Genomic DNA, 18923 nt, shown 5'->3' with positions numbered 1-18923 from the left:
ACCTGCCTGAGCTTATTTAAATAGCCGTGGCAGCTGAGTGGCTCTCCATCGCTAGCTCGTACCTGGACTGAGGCTGAACAAAGGAACACTCGAAGCTGCCTGAATCAATGATTCCTCTGGCAGAGTCTCTCCCAGTCCTAACTGGAAATGGCAGGAATTGAACTCAGAACATTGTGCATGTGAAGCAGATGCTCTCCTGATGACCTACAGCTCTTCTGTACAGCTGAATATTATTATTATTATTATTATTATTATTATTATTATTATTATTATTATTATTACCATTGGGTTGCCCCAGACACTCTGGGCAGCTTCAGACACATATATAACATCAAACATTAAAAACTTCCTGATATAAGGATGTCCTCTAAAAGTTGTGTAGTTAAAGATCACCGTGACATCTGATGTGACAAGGAAGTCCCTATTGTTTACCCCGACCTCACCTAGGACAGTAGTTTTCAAACTGTGTGCTGGGAAACATTGGGGCTCCACAGAAACAGGTTGTTGTTGTATTTCTATGCTACTTTTTACTGACATGAGTCACAAAGTGGCTTACATACAATAATAATAACATAGTAAAGGTAAAGGTACGCCTGACAGTCAGGTCCAGTCACAGATGACTCTGGGGTTGCGCGCTCATCTTGCTCTATAGACCAAGGGAGCCGGTGTTTGTCAACAGACAGTTTTTCTGGGTCATGTGGCCAGCATGACTAAAACCAGCATGGCGAACCAGAGCAGCACACGGAAACACCGTTTACCTTCCCATCGGATCAGTACCTATTTATCTACTTGCCCTGGTGTGCTTTCGAACTGCTAGGTGGGCAGGAGCTGGGGCTGAACAACGGGAGCTCACCCCGTCGCGGTGATTCGAACCACTGACCTTCCGATCGGCAAGCCCTAGGCTCAGTGGTTTAGACCACAGCGCCACCCGCGTCCCTATAATAACATAGTAGAACATCACAATTACAACATAAATCATATAAAATAATTAACAAATCATCTGTAAAACAGCCACCTTCTGTAAAGCACTATTTAACAGAACAACTTAAAAATAGGGTAAACAGCACAACCACAAGAAAAGTCGTATTACAAACTTCATAAAGCCTTACAGCATTCATAATCCACAAAACAATATTAACATCACCAACAAACTAACAACCAAAATCAAACTAAACACTGTGGGATTCACACACACTCACACTTATTAGGGGTTTCAAACACCAACCTGAGTTCATCCAGGGACAGATGTTGTTTTATCTATTTGACTCTCCACATTATATTCAAATTATAGTTTTTCATCTGATTGTTTTGACAAATTCCAGGTACATATCCAGGAATTTCACTTGCTCAACAATCTCTTAAGAAGTCTCAGACTCCTATACACATCCATTCAAAACCTGGGCTAAGTCTCCCACAACAAATTTTACCCAAAGCCTTTTTGCTTAATTTCCCCTTTTCCTCACTTTAGCTCCACCATCTGAGAACATAAGTCTCACAGATTAGAAAATATTGCTCTGTACTGCTGCTTCCTGACAAGATTTTGCCTCCACAAATTAACCTTTGCAAGCTTCATTACTTTTCTGTCAACTTCCCAACTACTGACATAATCAGATGTCTGAGGGCTCAATGGTGTCTTAAAGACACACAAATGCAATAGCACAAACTGCTGTGCTTGTGAGAGCTCTCCCAGATATCTCGGCATCAGCAGAATAATTGGTAGCCATTTGTCCATTGTTGACTTTTGGGGAAGGGAGTCACTTGGGCCAGCATCTTAAGCTTATTATGACGCCTTGATCTTGTGTGGAAGGGGTCAGTTAAGATGATAATTTGGTCAGGGCCTCCAGTTCAAGAGGTAGTCAATAGTTGTGATGAGCTGTATGTCTGAAATCCAGAAAGCTTTATTCTGAAGAAGCAGATCAGTAGCAGGCGATCAAGTATGCAAGCACTCCCGTAGAACAACAAATAGGAAGACCAGTGACTAGAATAAGGTTAGTGAATGCCCAAAGCCATTTCCGAACTGGAGAGGAGAGGGGGTTGCGGGCTACCCCCTCCCACACTCGTGGGGGCTGGCCTTTTGCACCCGCGAGAACAGGGGAATCCCCGGGCGTGCCTGCAACCCTGCCCGCCAATCGGCGGGCTAGGGAGGCATGGCCTAGCCCATTTAAGGCCAGGCACGACCGGGGACCGCCCTCTTTGCCCTGTTCCAGCTGACCGGTTTTCCCATCCCACCCACCCTTTAGGCTTAGCTAGCTAAGGGGCCTGGTAGGAATTTTTTTCAACTTGGCGCACTTCCAGCCTTTTGGTTTTTTCGCCTACCTCGTAGCAAACGTCACAACTTCCTCGGTATTGGCGGTTAGGCATTGGCAGGGGTAATTGTTATGTAAATGAAGGGGGGAAGGAAGCGCCATCACCTTCCCCCAATGAAAAGGGTAGTCCGGTAGAGGACTCCGGGGGGCATTGCCTTGTCCGAAACCTAGGGAGGTAAGGGCCTCCGGCACGCCCCCGAGCCCGTGGGATCCTAGTTGGCGTACTTCAACAGGACCCCCACGGCTTGTGGATAACCCTTCCTGGTCTCCATGCCGGGTAGTCGATAGGAGCCAATGCCTAAGGCCAATACCTTCCTATTCCTGTAATCAATAAAGTTGTGGCCTTTTTATGCCCATTAACCTTAAATAATGTGTCCCGTGTCTTCATTTCACATGGGGGAGGGGACTTGCCACGCAAATAATTCTAATAGTTCAGACTAGAGAGCTGACTCAGAAATTTGCTTAGAAGGACAAGCCTCTGATATTCATTCCAATACCGCTAGCGAATCCCCAAATGGTTGCCACTGGTAAATCGTGTACCATAGTGACCAAGCTGATATATTTTAATGTCCATATATATTTCATAATGCTGTATCTATTTGTCACTGTGTTTTGCTTTGCTTCTTACATTTCTGTTATTTGTTTCTGGCTCCTGAGGTGAAAAGGAAGCCGTGGTTTACATGCACAAAGTTGTATAAACCTAATCACAATTTGAAAACATGGGAATTGGAAATCTAAGGCCCATGAACCAGGTATGGCTGACCATGTTTCTCCCCACAGAAAAGGTTTCTTCTAGAAAAACCAGTCCCTGAGTTGGGCATAACTGGGAACTCCACGAGTCTGCCTGAGCCGGAGAAAGATTGGTGGAGCATGTTCTATGGGCATTAAGATGCCTGATCTGGTGCCAAGAACGAAATACCGTACTGATTTAAATTATTCCCCTCCATTTATACAGTATTCACACAGGGGGGTGGACTGAAGCTATCTATTCCAAACATGTCTTCACCCAGAAAATGAGGGCTATATTAAAATGGCAGAAAGGACCTTTGTTTACAGAATCTATTCAACATACAGTATAGAGGATTGACGCCAAAGATGGTGGATGTTTGTTATAAGAAAAACAGGCTAGAGAGCTCTTCAGATCTTAATGGCCCATTGCATTAGGGTTAGGGAAAGTCTAATTGAAAGGATTATATTTTGCATCAAGATGGATTAAGAAACCCACTATGGTCCACAGGAGACGAGGGAGAGTTACTCCATCTGACGAAGATAAGCTGTAAGGGTGAGAGAAGAACGACTTTTCAGGCTTTTCCTTGCCTTCAATTTCCCTGCTATTTAACTTTTAGATTAACCTTTCCCCTTTCCAGGGCTCCAACCATCCACAGGTGACGGCTGCTATCCTAATGCTGCTGCTGCTGCCTCAAAGGAGAATTTACTCAACCTCTCTCCCCTGCTAAAGCTCTTTCTTACAGTTTTAAGTTGATTATGAGAGAGCAGTTTCAGACATGACAGCCGTTGTTGCAGAGTGTCGAGGACACCTGAATTTGTCTAAAGCATTGCCCTGTCCATAAAACACGTTTTGCCTCTCCTCTGCCTGACGTGTACCCCTCTCAGCTTTCAGACGGATCTGCTGTGGCTGTGAACAGCAACGCAGTTCAGGAAGAGAAAGGGGACAGTATTGTTATGAGTCTTCGGTGGGTGGAAGTAGGCTTTATGCCCAAACCTGTCTAACTCTTGGCTCCAGCAAGTGTTAAAATATAAGCGAGGCTAGCTTCCTGATGAGGTGATCGCCTGGGTGATGGGCCATTTGTCAGGCTTCAGGGAATCAACTTCCTCCCCCCTTTGACAGTAGATAAGCAGAACAAAGGAAAAGGAGTCTTCTTACCAGTTAGAAACTTGAATGATCACAGCAAGAGAAGAATCAATTTCCTAGGAATGGTGGTGCTCCCAATTAAGGGTTGCACCCACTTCCTCCCTAGTCACCCACATCACTACTGCGTCTTGCAACCTGAGCTCATAACCACTGTGCTTTCTGTGCTGCCACCTTATCCGCTCTTCTTGACCTTGGGCTGAGCGGATGAATGCTTTCCAGTGACAGTGAGTCTGTCAACTCTCTTTCCCAGTTCTTCTTCTCCTAGCTGTTCACCACCCAGGACTTCCCAGCTTCTGCCTTCTGAACTATGTCCCTCTGCAAACCACTGTTCCAAATCTATACTGTCCTCCTGGCTCCTGGGAAGATTCAGGATCCTGATCAAGAGCCAGGGAAGGCTCCCTCCATTCCTCCTCAGTGCAGCCCTCCTCAGCTCGGTCCCTGACTCCATTTAGGAGAACAAAGGAAAGGGGCTCTAGGTGGCAAAAGGGTGGGCCCCTCAACACATGAATGGTTAGAAGGACAAAGCGAGAGCTGGGAGTTGATGTGAGCTAGAGGGGATTATTCAGTTGTTTTTGTTTTGATTATGTATTTTGTGTTTTATATTGTGATTTTATATTGTGAACTGCCCTGAGACCTGCAGGTATAGGGCAGTATACAAATTTAAATAATAATCAGATGTTAAGGAGATAAATAACTATACAACTTTGAGAAGACATCTAAAGGCAGCTCTGTTTCAGAAACCTTTTAATATTTGATGTGTTGTTGTATTCCTTATATTTCATTGGAAGCTGCAATGGGACACAAGAAATAAAATGATAATAATAATAATAATAATAATAATAATAATAATAATAATAATAATAATACAAATACAAACTTCCAAGAACTCTGGAGAACAATTTGAAAACCACTGATTTAATAAAATGCCACATTGCTAAATCCAGTATGTTTCTGGAAATTATGGTAAGTAGAAAACAAGCAAACAAATTATGGCTTTTCCCTTTGAAAGTAGAAGCATGTTGGCTATGTGAGATTAGCAGTGAAAATGGTCAGCTGGTTCCTGATTAATGCGGACACCTCCCTTGCTGGATGGCAAAATAGGTCAACAGAGCTTTCTTTCCACAGTTGCCTTGAGTAAATGGAAATGTCCGTATCCAATTCTGCAGGAGAGGGTGCATGCATTCACATGTACACTCACTCAGCCCTTTCTTTACATAGATCCATATTTGCAAAGACTCCTCCTTTGGCGGGAAGGGGGGAATTCCTTCTTTGTAAACCTGGCACCAGCCTTTACCAGCTTCTGCTTTCAGTGGCTCAGCTTAGCAGCGACGGAAAACAGCAAAACCACCAAGTTCACCTCGCCCGGGCAAGGCAAGGTCAGTCAATTAAAGGAGAGGAGGGGGTGAGTCGGCAGGGTGAAGAGAGGAGAGCAGGTGGGGAAGTGCAGAGTGACCAGAGCCCTAAGAACGGTGGCTCAGTTTCTAATGGCAACCATCTCAAAGGCTTTTGTCTTTGTGCCCTGCTTCGTAATTAAGTGTTAAATAGAAGTACGGCTCCGTCAGCAGAGCTTCCTTCCTGATATAAAAAAAAAAACCCTTGGCTTATATTCATCTTCTGGCCTGACAGCTTATTAGAGAACTGCAGTTGGAAGATTCTGCATACTTGGGAACAGAGGAAGAGATCAAGAGATTATTCTAAAATCCCAGATTGGTCAGTGTCCAATATTGCAATGGAGACACAACATGTGTGTGTGTGTGCAGGTAAACCATTTTGAGGCATCTAAATTTTATTAAATAAAACAGGCACTTGTAAGATTGTTAAAGCAAACGTCGGACATTTAGGTGCGCTGTGCAGGTCAACAGGCCCTGACAAGTTTTATGAATGTACGAAAATTCGGCAACACATTCACAAACCTTAATCCAATTGCCAGCCATTCTTATTACATGTCTTTAAAAAACGTGGAAATATATGGATCTGTTTTGAATATATATGAAATTAAACTGGGGTTGTCAGTAATCATGTGGGACTGTCAACAGCCACCATAATTTGGACACTTGCTACACACATGCGTAAAAATATCCTCGAGCATTTATGCAACATTGAAGAAGGTTCAGGGCAGTTCTTTGTTTATGATGTGCTCTGCACAATCTCATCCATTGTATGTTTGCGCATGGCTGCAACTAGTAAGAAAGAACAGCAATAGATTGCAGATTGAGAAATAATGTCTAAAAGAAGACTATTGTGCCTAACAGCTGAGCAACATGTTACATTTAAGGTGCCATCGCATTTAACATACATTTTTGTTTTTGGAAATGGCACCCACATGGGGAACCAATCAGGTCTGGAGCCACAGGGCACTGGGAGGGGTGATCAATCTATCCCCCGCCATGCTGCTGTCTGACAAAAATTAACCCGCTGTTGGCGCAGATATTGGACAAGGTTCACCCAATGCTAATTGCGTCCCACTGCCATCACTTTGGAAGGCAGATACCTCAAAGGCATGTAATGTAACATAGTTTGCCCGTAAGGCTGCCTAAAGATTTGGCTCTTGGCAAAGATGAGATCTGAACTGTGGACTCCACAGCTTACAATTTCAGCAGCTACACTGAACTCCAGAATATACAAACTCTTCCTTTTCCCCACATTAATATGTTACTAAGTATGTTCCAAAGTTCACAGAGGATTCTTGCTGGGGCAGCTTTTTTCCAGTCCATTTCTTCCAAACGGAGGAACGGGGAAATTAAATGACAACTGACACATTCGTACTTGAAAGTTGCTGGTTATTATCAATAAAGCATAATGAGGGGGAAAGAGTCAGTTCCTGGGGGAGAGAAACGAACACAATAGCACAGTAATATCTGTGGCCAATTTGGCTGTGTGTGTATGAACAGCCAAAATAAATCTGTATGCTGCATGTGTAAGGACCCACCTGTCTCCTCCAGTACCCCAAGTTCATGATCCTTTGTATGCCACTATCTTTTAAACATTTGCTTGGGCACCGAAGTTGTGGCAGCCCCCGTTTGTTTCCAAAGCATGTGAAAGGGACCTGCTGCAAGTGTGTCAGGGACTAGCAGGGCTCCGACAAGTGTGTGTCAGAGGCAGGACACTAGGGGACTGACCCAGCAGAGGGGGCTAGTGATTTGGGGGGTTATCGGTGTTTCGCAACTTAGACCTTTTGCAGGACCTTAGCTAGACCTTAGCAGAGCATGCGCAGAGTTCCAGAAAGCAATCAGTTGCAGGCAGGATGGACGAAGCAGGAACCAGATGCTTCTACTAGTAACTTGGTTACTTAGAGATGTTTATTATTTACAGCAGACTCTACAAGTTACTATATACAAGAACAGATACGGATCTTAACTAGCTCTCTCTTAACAAACTCCAAATGACTCTCAGAACACCACACTGACCAACACACACTCCAGTCAGTAAGGTCATAAGTCATCATGCCTGTGTGAAACCTCAACCAATGGTAGGGCTGTATCCAAGGTCTCATATCTCCAGGCAGAATAACTCCTCTCTGCTCAGTCTTCTTGGCTTTCGGCCAACTCTTAATTGACTCTGTGTGAAGTTGCACAGAATGGCTCGTAGTCAAAATCCCAACAGGCACCACCTGCGAGGCAGGAGCCAGGGTGGGAAGGGGGCGGAGGAATGATCAGAGCTCTCAGAGGCAAAGGTGGGCATTCAGGATGTGTTGGAGGGAGAGGCTGTTCCAGAGAGGGACTGGCCAGTCAAATACCTGCCATCTCCCACCACAATGTCTCCTAGAATCAAGAGGGGTTTGAAGAGGGAAGAGCAGCGACAACTTCCATGTAGGAGAAGCCTGAGATTGTGCACGCCGAGGTCACAAGAAGCAAGAAGCAGCAAGGTCTGGTCTGGAATGACGAATGTTGTTTCCAGCAACTGACTGAGGCTGGAAACCCTGCTTTAAAAAGCTGGAGAAAAGCTGGTTCTCATCAGGAGCAAGAAGGCTGATCAGCAGCAGGTGGAGTCACTTCGCTTTCTGCTCCTTCAGGTAAAGCCGACCCCTGGCGCATGACATTCATCAGCTGGGGGGGGGGGCACACACTCCCACTGCTGTTGCAACTGCTCCGCAGGGTGCAGACCTGGGGACAGCATGTGTATCCAGGGCATCGTGGGAGCTGCTGCCAAGTACGTCCTGTTCTCAACAAAGAACTGACTACCAGATGTGTGCCTTCCTCTGTTGGGGCTGCCTAGGACAACGAGGCAGTCAGTAACTCTACATTGCAACATATAGAATGCTGGTCTTCATTCCCAGAATCCTCTGCAAGATGCTGGAATTCCATGGAAGATGTTCCATGGTGCAGACAAGAAAACATGGAGATTCTTGAAGGTAGAAATGGTTGGGATGCTATTTTAATCCTTTTCCATAGTGACTCATCTGGCTAAAAGGAATCCTGACGTTAGCTGCATTAGCTTTCTAGAAGTTTGCGAAGAATTCTGGGGCATATTATATGTTGCAGACTCAGTTCATATGGTGCACTGCCTTGAGTGGCCGTTGTACGGCTATTGTACATGAATTCAGAGTTCAAAAAGCCTGCCCCAGCCGCACTTTCCGCAGGAAGCAATGGGAGAGGTTAAGCTGCCATTCAGAGATGCTTGTCCACCACCGTTGATCTTCTCGGTGAGGAATCCCTGATAAGCTTCTGAAGGGCCCTAGGAAAATCACTGATCAAAGCCAGACATTTAATCAGGAAGAAGCCGGCAAACTGAACAAATGGATAGAAGCAAAAGCACTAAAAGGAATACTTTCCCCCACATAAATACATCACAGTCATGTAATGTGCAAGGAAGTTTGCCTTTGCCAGCAAAACATGTTTTGACAATCTTGTAATATCAGTAATCCATTTTAACAACTCTTCAGCCAACGCAGCAACACTGCTTTTGGAAATCTAGGCATTGGAGGTAAACCATATATCTCTAAGGAAGAAGCACAATTTAAAGGAAAACCCTGCCTCTTTTTATATCTTCGCATCTGGAACGCAGATTTGAAACGTTTCTGTATTAGTGGTGAGAAATGAAATACTGCAATGAAGTGGCCAAACGACTAAGGGACATAAAGCAAAGGAAGAACGAGGAAGGATACAGATCAGAGAAGCCGTGATAAGAAAACATCACACAAAACGTTCCTGTGATTTTCTGCGTATCTCACAGCGGTAACCACAAATTTCAGAAAAGGCTACAATTCGAGGAAGTTAAGTCCCATTGAACTTGATGAGGCATGTATATAAGTATATGGGTTTAAGATAGGAGTGCAAAAAAATGTATTGTACAAAATGATTGCAAGACTTGTGATGGCTCATCATTCACAGTGATAGGAAGTGGAATCCAAGGCAAGTCTCCTCAGCCAGAAATCTCACAGAAGTTTAATGGGCCTTATTCCCAGATAAGCGAGCATTTGTTGTTGTTGTTTAGTCGTTTAGTCATGTCCGACTCTTCGTGACCCCATGGACCAGAGCACGCCAGGCCCTCCTGTCTTCCACTGTCTCCCGCAGTTTGGTCAAACTCATGTTTGTATCTTTGAGAACACTGTACAACCATCTCGTCCTCTGTCGTCCCCTTCTCCTTTTGCCCTCCATCTTTCCCAACATCAGGGTCTTTTCCAGGGAGTCTTCTCTTCTCATGAGGTGGCCAAAGTACTGGAGCCTCAGCTTCATGATCTGTTCTTCCAGTGAGCACTCAGGGCTGATTTCCTTAAGAATGGAGAGGTTTGATCTTCTTGCAGTCCATGGGACTCTCAAGAGTCTCCTCCAGCACCATAATTCAAAAGCGAGCATAGGAAAGCAATTATGTACAAACTTACATGGAAGTAAATCCCACTGCACCTCTGAGTAGATATGTATAAGTTTGTGCTGCAAGAACACCAGATTAAGGGTTGATTGGCAACATGCAAAATACCCCCCCCCCGTATTATGACTATTTTGAATTTTGGATGATTGTTTATACCAGGGATGGAGAACCTGCAGCTCCCCAGATATCGCTGAACTACAGCTCCCAACATGCCTGATCGCTGGCTATGCCAGCTGGGGCTGATGGGGAGCTGGAGTCCAGCAACAGCTTGAGGGCCTCAGGCTTCCTGTTCTTGGTTTGTAGATCATGTACATGGTGTGTTATAGGGAAACATAATCACAAGATATAGCCCCCTGCCCAACAGAGCTTACAATTTACAATTGGGTGATGGGGAAGTCAACAGGGGGAGGAGTGGAAAGAAAAGAGCAAATCTAGTTATATCTTGATTTTGCTTTGGTTGGAGGAGGCAGTAGGCCAAAGAATTCACAGAAAACACTGTCTGTGAGGAGGAAATTGAAGAGGAAGAGGCGAAATTATGATGTAAGTGCTTTGGCACAGAATTCTAGGTACAGTGGTACCTCACAAGACGAATGCCTCGCAAGACAAAAAACTTGCAAGACGAAAGGGTTTTTGGTTTTTTGAGCTGCTTCGCAAGACGATTTTCCCTATGGGCTTGCTTCGCAAGACGGAAACGTCTTGCAAGTTTCTTTCCTTTTTCTTAACACCGTTAATACAGTTGCGACTTGACTTCGAGGAGCAACTCATAGAACGCGGTGTGGTAGCCTTTTTTGAGGTTTTTGAAGACTTTGGTGATTTTTGAAGCTTTTCCAAAACTTTCCTGAAACCGTGCTTCGCAAGACGAAAAAATCGCAAGACGAAAAAAATCGCGGAACGAATTAATTTCATCTTGCGAGGCACCACTGTATAGTGAGCAGCAAGAGAGAAAGGGCATAGTCACTTAACAGGGCAGAGCTCCTTCAGGCAGAGATGGAGAACACAAGGACATGGGCGGCAAAAATATTGGGAAGTGTTTCTCTTTCTCTCTTTTGAAATAATTTTTTATTAGTTTTTTATAAAGAGAAATAGAAAGGTTAATATCATATGTCCTTTTTTGTCCAAAACTAAAGCATTGATCTGAATACAATTAGATCACAGAGAAAAAAGAGAAAAAAGGGAAAGAAGGAGAGAGAGAGAGAAATAAAGAAGAAGGAATATACAAGAGATTAAAAGATAGAAACAGAGAGAAAAAAGTTCAGAAGTTAAAGAACTTCCAAGTTCTTCATCTGACCACTGTATATAAACAATATCCACTCCAGTATAACACCCTCCAAAGCCACTTTCTACAAACAAACCTAATCTTCCATCCTCAAATTCAAATGTCATCATTTCATTTTCTTTTTTGCGCAAAAGGTCTATGAAAGTTTCCCAATCTGCCATAAACATTAACAACGACTTTTCTCTGAATAAACATGTCAGTTTTGCCATCTCAGCTAAGTCCATTAATTTTAACAGCCATTCTTCCATTGTTAGAAGTGATGAGCCCTTCCATCTTTGTGCATGTAATTCTCACTGCCAAAATCATATACTGAAGCAAAGTTCCATAGTTCTTTACTAACTGTATATCATTAAATCCCAGCAGGTAGAATTCTGGCTTCAGTTAAAAGTTAATCTTCAAAATTCGCCATATCAATTTTGGGTTGTTTTTTTTAACATGTCCACCAAGCATGATAAAATATCCCTTCCTGTGTTTTACATTTCCAACAAGTATTGGGCCTATTTTTATACATCCACTGTAGTGGGAAGTATATTTTGAACTGCATGGGACCTCTTGGGAGACTTTTCGCTTTGACCAGCACAACAGTTCTCTACACCAGATCATCACTGTTGGCCTACCCAACAATTGCACCCAAAAATATTTTTACAATGAAAATCATTGTGCAGATAGCACCATTGTGGACTTCCGAGGCATGAAACCAAAACTAAATCACAACCTAACACACCACAATTTGTCTGTGAATTAACCTTAAATGTAGCTGTCAGAGCTGGCTCCAGGTCCCAGCTCACAGAGGACCAACGCTAGCCGGCAGTAATGTACAAAAGTCTTTATTGAAGTACAGTTTCCATTTCCAAACCGGAGCGCCCCAGCTCTACGTCTTAGAGGCTAGACCGGCGAAGCTCCATCTGAGTCTCCGCCCCCTGTACACCAGTTTAAGACTCTAACCTTACTCCACCTCTTCCGTCTCTCCTTTCTCCTCTGGGTCCTTCTACCCCCCGGGGTCCCTTCCGTCCTGGACTCTTCTGACGCTGACGCTGACCCCCCTGAGTCTCCTCCCTCCTTTCGGCGGGCTTTAGGACCTGGCTCCCTATCCGGGCTGCCCACTGCGCCGCCCTCTTGTACATTTGAACTTGGCGCGCGCGCCCAGTCTCCGACCTTCCTTTTGACCATTTCCTCGCTCTCCGATGGAGGTGTGGCCAATCCTGACTCATGTCCTCCCGCTGGCGGTGCGCCGCCTGATCCCGATGCCTGGGACTCCTCCCCCCTACTGCGCTCTGGTGGAGAAGCTGGTCCTGATTTCCAACTGCTGCTCTCTGAGTCCCCTCTGGCCCCTTCTTCCTGGGGTGTCCCCCTAGGCACCCCCCTTGCTCTGACCATGGGAGCCCCTTTCTGTGAATCCTCCGAGTCGCTGGAGAGACTCAGAGACCTCGGACGGCTGTCATCGCTAACATTTCCTTCAGATTCCTCCCCCTCGGTCTCTATTTCCTCCCTCTCCTGTGCCTCTGCTCCTGAGCCCCTGACAGTAGCCAAGAAGAATAATCATTTGGAGTTTAGTTCCACTAAATTCTCTCTTCCTCCCACCAAGCCCCCAGTGAAAGGCCACGACTAATTAAGTCAACCCTTTTCTCCTTGTCTAGCAAGAGACCCTTGTGAAAGGCAGGTCACTGCTACCCAGTCCAACTCCCCCCCCCCATATTTAAGGGAGGGGGACCCATAGTACAATTTGCTTTTGCACCATGGTGTCTCCCAGGCTCACAAGGCTTGCTTCACATTCCCAATGGCAGCTGCTGGTGAGCTTGAGGTAGACTGACTTTCATCCCACAAGGCTGTCTTGCAATACAGTGGTACCTCGGGTTAAGTACTTAATCCATTCCGGATGTCCATTCTTAACCTGAAACTGTTCTTAACCTGAAGCACCACTTTAGCTAATGGGGCCTCCCGCTGCTGCCGTGCCACCGGAGCACGATTTCTGTTCTCATCCTGAAGCAAAGTTCTTAACCTAAAGCACTATTCCTGGGTTAGCGGAGTCTGTAACCTGAAGCACATGTAACCTGAAGCGTATGTAACCCGAGGTACCACTGTACCACTGCCCATGTGCAGTCTTGTATTGCTTAAAAAACACCCCATAATGATATTATAGATTAAGCATTTTTTTAAAAAAAAGATTGTTTAAATGAATTTCCAGCAAGACACCATCCCAAGAGATAAACAAGGTCTCTGAAAGTTCCTGGGCTTCATGACTTTGCTCAGGGAACTATGCCTTATTAAGTCTTACGATTGGTATAAATATGATCTGTGTTAAGGTGAGCTGTCTGTGTCTGATGAAGTGAGTTATAGTCCGTGGAAGAATAAGTTTGCATCTTTTCAAAAGGTGCAGCAGGGCTCTTGGTGGTTTTCGTGATGATGGACTTGCTGAACTGCCTCCCAGAATTAGGATCTGAATCGCCTTGCCTTCCTTCATATCCAAACACATTGGTTTTGTCACCGATGCGGCTTAATCGATGCAAACCTGAACTTGTGAGCGTCGGCTCCACAGGGCAGACAATGTCACAGAGATTCAGCGCTGGATTTTCCTCTGAAAAGAAGAAAGGCATTGACACGACGAGGGGAGTGAACGTGCCTGCGTGTCTGCGCACCCAGCTATATCCAATTCCCCATCCATTCCCACCACCCTTTATTTTAAGGGGGGGGGGGACATTATAGGGGCAGAGCCCTGCTAAGAAATGTATTCAGGATATCCGCTCAGTGCTTTTTTTGGTCTGGTTGCAAAACATCTTTATTTAGACAAACCACCTGAATTTCCCCTGGACAGAGCAACTTGTGTGTCAATCCCACGTTAGGAGCTCAAGCGCTGCTTTGTTTGCATTGATTCCCTGCTCATCCAACACTGCAGTAAGTGGTTTTGCATATTAACTAAGTGCACAGTAACCTTCCTTTACCTCCTCCCAGTCCCACCTCCTCCCAGCCAGCCTCAGGAATCAACACTATTGCTCAGTCAGATACTTGGAGGAAGCTGCCAGGAGGTTGCTATGGCAACTGTTCTGCTTTCAGCAGCTGCTTCCCTGGTTCCAGGCGGGGGGGGGGGGGAGGGGAGGGAGGGAGACCTGGGGAGAACTAGGCGGCCTCCGATCAGAAGTTCAGATAAAGAGGGTCACTGTAATTTGCTGGCGCAGATTAAAAATAACGCAGCAGATGCGGGCGCTGGGAAGCAATAAAAACAACGTAGGTAACGCAAAAGGCCAGTCATTAAGCTGGAGCGTTTGTAGATTTATTTAATTGCAGATCATGAGATTGCAGAACACCTCCCTGCTCTGCGCATCTTCCTCCTGGTTGTAGGAAGGGCTCGGGGAAAAAGTCCAGACATGCTACACAGAGCTCAGGTAGCCCTGCCGACCTCTAGACAAAGGGGAAGAGAAATGCAAGTGTGATCTGATGCATAACACCCAAAAACATGGATTTTATGAAAAGGCCGGAGCATAGTGCTCGCTCTCTCTTCCCCCCACTCAAATTAGGAATGGGTGGATCTTTCGGTTTCTCCAAGTTCCATATTTTTCCATTCTTGAGTTCAGTTATTCACATTTCCACATGACAGTTTGTGACTTAAGTCATCAGCATTTTAGTGCAAATTTCCCCTAAAGCTTGTATGCATTCCCCCCAATATATACATTTTTGAAAAGCCATTTCCCCTAAGATGATGCATATTATTAGTATATTATTTTCACGAACATATGCATTTTTATGCACGCTCTACCCCGGTATATAAATGTTTACATGCTACTTGGCCGGGAAACTGCATTGCAAAATTCAGAGCAGTGTGACTTTTGAAAGATGGTTGCATTTGTTGTCTCATATGGTAATGACCGCTCCCCGCTTAAAATGGGGGGTGCCCTTTGCGTGGACGCGCGCAGCCCCTGGATCTGGAGCGGCTCCATCAGCATAGGCTTGGCTTTGCCCTCCCTCAGGTGGGATACCTGGAGGTCTCCGCCTACCTCAGTCAGTTGTCCAATCCCACCTGGGGGAAGCGTTGCCAAGGAGACCAGGCCAGGTAGGGGAGGGATTACCTGCCCACACAATAGAGGGAGGATCATACCTGGGAATCCTCACTTGGCTCCAGAGCTTCTCCCACCCTACCCACCCTCAGTTAATGTCTTATTTTGCAGGTTAACTTTTCTTCACAGGTTTTGCAGGTTAACTTTTCTTCACAGGTATGCGGGCGCTGCTACATTAAGGTTGCTGTTAAAGGGCCGGAAAGGAATTTCCCTGCATTGGCAGGTTTCGCCTTTCCCGTAGCAAAACGTCACAACTTTGGCGGTATCAGGCCTTGGGCGGAATCCTTTTGTCCATCTTCCTCTTTGCGGCGGTGATACCAGGGTTCCCTGTTAAAGGGGTTTCTGAAGGGAGGCTTTGACCGTACGCCGAAAGGTTGTCATTGCTCTCCCCTGTGGCGGCGGCGTAACGGGGGCGGCTATCTCTTCTTGAACATACGTTCTCCAGAGCCAGCCCATCCCCCCCCCCACTGGATAACCCTGATGCTCCCTAGGTCCCCGGCTGGGGACTGGGGAGGGAGAACGCCCAGTGCCTGAGCCAAGGTCTACCCACATTTGAAATTTAATAAAGCTGTGGCCAATTCAATCCCATAGCACGTTGTCTTGAGTCGTTATTCCACATGACAGGGGGGACGGACCGCTCGGGATCTGGGGACTCCGCCTGTCCACGCAATGGAAATGGCAGGTTCGGTAGATTCATCTTTGCAGGCAAACTGAATGGAGCAGCTCCCCCATCCCTACCACACATGGGCACATAATTCATATTAAAGGCAAGAGAAGCCAATCATGGTGAAACGGTCAATTGGAAGGAACAAAACTTCCCCATGGGGCCCAGTGATCGACAGAACCTAGTCTGCCCTTTTGGAAGCCAAAAGGAGAAATCACCCTTATGAGCAAAAGGGCAGAAGCTTTCCTATATAAACTCTAATAAAGTCATCTGGCCCATTAAGCGTGATTTCCCCTTTTAGTGTAATTCAGACCCTGATTATCCACAAGGGATTCAATTTTGGGTTGCAAAATAGGTTTATTTATACACAGATCCATATATACACATGTGGTACCTCGGGTTACATACGCTTCAGGTTGCAGACTCCGCTAACCCAGAAATAGTGCTTCAGGTTAAGAACTTTGCTTCAGGATGAGAACAGAAATCGTGCTCCGGTGGCGCGGCAGCAGCAGGAGGCCCCATGAGCTAAAGTGGTGCTTCAGGTTAAGAACAGTTTCAGGTTAAGAACAGACCTCCGGAACAAATTAAGTACTTAACCCGAGGTACCACTGTATACCATAAACAGAAACACAAACAAACATACTGTATCCCTCCAAAATCCTGTATCCCTTTCAGTCCATTAAATCCTGGCACTTCAGTTCTCCAGGTGAACTGCTTCCCTGATCAGGGTGTTAAAATAATCTGATAAATGCGGTGCCTCACAGCCATTCTGTCCCTCGCAGCTTGGGCTGTGCTTGTCACTCTATGGACCACTCCTCCCTGTCGGCTTCCCGGGTCAGACCACATCTCCCACCCCCATAAACGTACTCTCGAAGACCCCAGCAGCACTGCCGCTTTGCCTCCGCCTCTCTCCCTTGTCAGCGATTGCCTGGAGATACACACACTTTCCCCCGTCTCCCACCCTCTCTTCCTTCACCAAATCCGGACGAACCTTCCTGCATCTCTGCCGTTTCTTAGGAAGAATAGGGGAAAGGAGATGGGCAAAAGGGATGTCCTCATGAATCTTGCTCAGAGGCATAAAGCACCCTTTGACATAACCTTTCAACGTTCTCTTCCCCCTACACCCTTCCTGTCAAACAGTTTAGAGGTGATTAAATCAGGGTCGCCGTTGCACTTTTGAGTAGCCTCCGAGAACACAACGGACATAACTGAAGGGAAAGGTTGAATTTTGAAATGGAAAAGCACCTTGCTTCTTCAGCAGCGCTGGCGTCTACACTCGAAACCTTCAAAGAGGCCCCTGGCTGTGGGCACAGTTAGAATCATAGAACTGCAGTGTTGGAAGGAACCCTGCAGGAATTCAGCTGTCCCATCAGGGGATCAAACCTGCAACCCTGGTGTTATCAGCATCACGCTCTAACCAACTGAGCTATCCATGCACAGTTCTTCTCTCCCTCCCTCCTGCCCACCCCAATGCACATATAGCTTTGTTGACTCGATATCACATGTGGCGCTGTGGTCTAAACCACTGAGCCTCTTGGGCTTGCCGATCAGAAGGTCAGTGGTTCGAATCCCCGCGACAGGGTGAGCTCCTGTTGCTCTGTCCCAGCTCCTGCCAAGCTAGCAGTTCGAAAGTACACCAGTGCAAGTAGATAAATAGGTATTGCTGCAGCGGGAAGGTAAATAGCGTTTCCATGCACTCTGGTTTCTGTCACAGTGTTCCATTGTGCCCGAAGTGGTTTAGTCCTGTTGGCCACATGACCTGAAAAGCTGTCTGTGGACAAATGTTGGCTCCCTCAGCCTGAAAGGAAGATGAGTGCTGCAACCCCATAGTCACCTTTGACTGGACTTAACTGTTCAGGGGTCCTTTACCTTTTACCTTTATAACAAATGCAACAGATAAATTTTAATTCAGAAATCTTCTAAGCATCTTTCCAGAAGAAGGTCATGCGCTATGTAGCAAATGTAGAGGTCTGAAAAGACCATGGAAACCAGAGCAGCAATTCTCCACACAACCACATTTAAGAAACATAAAACTCTCCCATAGAAGAATTGGCTTGGTGATTCGATGGTCATTTTCAAAACCTAGTGATCGCTAACAATAGATTTTTAGTTAACAGCCTTATTTACCAGTGGAAGGGAGAAAAATATGAAGGTGCGTTTGATCCAAAGCTTTTCAGAGTGAGGAGCCAGGAAAGGTAAGTACAAAGGAAAGTGGCATAAATTAATTTCTTTTAGAGTTTTGCTGCTGGCTGCTCCTGGAAAAGGGCTTCATTATATATGTACGCTCATAAGTTTAAGTGAAGCGCTGGCACTCAAAAGTAGTGGCATCACTCCCCTGTGAGCCCTTTAATAGACCCCATGGCTCTCCTTGATATATGTAATCTGTAATACTAAAAGGAGACAAAAATGCCAGTTCTCTGAGGAGGAGGTGGTTATTGAAATACTTGACCTAAAACAGTTACCCAAGGGCACCAGATATTAATGATGCTTGTCCACTGCATTTATGGGCCAGAACAGCTCCCTCCTCAAAGGAAGCTACAAACAGGAAGAATATAGGGAGAAAGATCAGGATAAGCAAGGAAGTGAAGGCTAGAACTGGGAAATGGAGAAGTAGGGGAGGAAGGAATCAGTATGGGAATAGTGATGTGAGGTGAGAATATTCTCAAGAATGAGAATGAGAATATTCTCGAGAATATTCTCTGCTAGAAAATTCTCTGGAGAATATTCTCCACAAACTGTAAATTCTAATGTAAGAACCAGTTTTACAACCCACATTTTAAAAAATCTAGTAAATAATAAGGCAAGCTGTGATATTGCCAGTGTAAGTAATGGATAATGATTTTTTTTAATCCAGTTACATTACTGGGCATTCTGTCATTCACCATTGGCAGTTGGCAACATAATTAGAATTCAGAGTTGATGGGTTAGTGGCAGGCTTAGTGATTAA

At 45.5% G+C, this 18923-nt stretch overlaps 1 long non-coding RNA gene across 1 annotated transcript in view; it reads left to right on the top strand.

The window, feature by feature from the left end:
- Window positions 1–5441: 5441 nt before the first annotated feature.
- LOC144327556 (uncharacterized) overlaps window positions 5442–18923 on the top strand; it is a 33607-nt gene continuing 20125 nt past the window's right edge. The window contains exon 1 of the long non-coding RNA XR_013392695.1: window positions 5442–5555. This is a non-coding gene — a long non-coding RNA (uncharacterized LOC144327556). The remainder of the gene's footprint in view (window positions 5556–18923) is intronic.

Source organism: Podarcis muralis, chromosome 4, assembly GCF_964188315.1.
Source record: "Podarcis muralis chromosome 4, rPodMur119.hap1.1, whole genome shotgun sequence".
In the NCBI taxonomy this organism is placed as follows: Eukaryota; Metazoa; Chordata; class Lepidosauria; order Squamata; family Lacertidae; genus Podarcis; species Podarcis muralis.
This window is presented reverse-complemented; position numbering and strand designations above follow the sequence as displayed.